Source organism: Arachis hypogaea, chromosome 16, assembly GCF_003086295.3.
Source record: "Arachis hypogaea cultivar Tifrunner chromosome 16, arahy.Tifrunner.gnm2.J5K5, whole genome shotgun sequence".
NCBI lineage: Eukaryota > Viridiplantae > Streptophyta > Magnoliopsida > Fabales > Fabaceae > Arachis > Arachis hypogaea.
Window position 1 is genome coordinate 129531776 of NC_092051.1, and position 2177 is coordinate 129533952.

The following is a 2177-nucleotide window of genomic DNA, read 5'->3' on the forward strand; positions in this document are numbered from 1 at the left end:
TATGTGTCTGTGGCATTTATGTATCCGGTGGTAATACTGGAAAACAAAGTGCTTAGGGCCATGGCTAAGACTCATAAAGTAGCTGTGTTCAAGAATCAACATACTGAACTAGGAAAATCAATAACACTATCTGAATTTTGAGTTCCTATAGATGCCAACCATTCTGAACTTCAAAGGATAAAGTGAGATGCCAAAACTGTTCAGAGGCAAAAAGCTACTAGTCCCGCTCATCTAATTGGAGCTAAGTTTCATTGATATTTTGGAATTTATAGTATATTCTCTTCTTTTTATCCTATTTTATTTTCAGTTGCTTTGGGAAATGCAATAATTTAAGTTTAGTGTTGTGATGAGCGGATAATTTATACGCTTTTTGGCATTGTTTTTAGGTAGTTTTTAGTATGATTGAGTTAGTTTTTACTATGTTTTTATTAGTTTTTATGCAAAATTCACATTTCTAGAATTTACTATGAGTTTGTGTGTTTTTCTGTGATTTCAGGTATTTTCTGGCTGAAATTGAGGGACCTGAACAAAAATCTGATTCAGAGGCTGAAAACGGACTGCAGATGTTGTTGGATTCTGACCTCCCTGCACTCGAAATGGATTTTCTGGAGCTACATAAATCCAATTGGCTCGGTCTTAATTGCGTTGGAAAGTAGACATCCAGGGCTTTCCAGCAATATATAATAGTCCATACTTTTTCCGAGTTTTGATGATGCAAATTGGCGTTCAAACGCCAACTTCCTGCCCTATTCTGAAGTTAAACGCCAGAAACAGGTTACAAACCAGAGTTAAACGCCACAAACAGGCTACAACCTGGCATTTAACTCCAAGAGAAGTCTCTACACGTGTAAATCTCAATACTCAGCCCAAGCACACACCAAGTGGGTCCTGGAAGTGGATTTCTGCACTATCTGCACTTAGTTACTTATTTTCTGTAACCCTAGCTACTAGTTTAGTATAAAAACAACTTTTAGAGACTTAATATGGATCTCATGACATTTCACATCTGAATTTTGTATCTTCTACGGCATGAGTCTCTAAACCCCATGGTTGGGGGTGAGGAGCTCTGCTGTGTTTCGATGAATTAATGCAATCACTTCTGTTTTCTATTCAATCATGCTAGTTTCTGTTCTAAGATATTCATTCACACTTTAACATGATGAATGTGATGATCCGTGACACTCATCACCATTCTCAACCTATGAATGCGTGCCTGACAACCACTTCCGTTCTACCTTAGATTGAATGTATATCTCTTGGATACCTGGTTCACGAGTTTGATTGCCTCTCCTGACAACAGAGCATTCAAATCCGTGAGATCAGAGTCTTCGTGGTATAAGCTAGAATCAATTGGCAGCATCCCTGAGATCCAGAAAGTATAAATTTTGTCTGTGGTATTCCGAGTAGGATCCAAGAAGGGATGATTGTGACGAGCTTCAAACTCATGAATGCTGGGCGCAGTGACAGTGTGCAAAAGGATCAATGGATCCTATTCCAACATTAGTGAGAACCGACAGATGATTAGCCATGTACATGGACCCTTTTCACTGAGAGGACGGCTGGTAGCCATTGACAACGGTGATCCACCAACATACAGCTTGCCATGGAAGGAGACCTGCGTGCGTGAAGAAGAAGACAATAGGAAAGCAGAAATTCAGAAGACAGAGCATCTCCAAAACCTCAACCTGTTTTCCATTACTGCATAACAAGTATTATTTATTTTATGTTATTTACTATTCATAAATCCAATCATTTTTATTACTAATTTCCTGACTAAGAGTTACAGAATAACCATAGCTTGCTTCAAGCCAACAATCTCCGTGGGATCGACCCTTACTCACATAAGGTATTACTTGGACGGCCCAGTGCACTTGCTGGTTAATTGTGCGGAATTGCAAAAGTGTGATTGCGATTTCGTGCACTACTCTCCTTATGTATATATGTTTTACTTTTGTACCTCGTAGAGATTTATGGAGACTTAGGTTTTTGTTATGCATTTTGGGTTATGGATTTTTAGAGTAATGCTATATGTACACCAAAATTAGCCACCAAAGTCAGCGATCAATATAAAATATATGTTGGAATATAAATAAACATTAAAAATAAATTAATCTACACATGTATTTATACACAAACACATTGGTGGCTAATTTTAATGGCTAATTTTAGTGTACAAA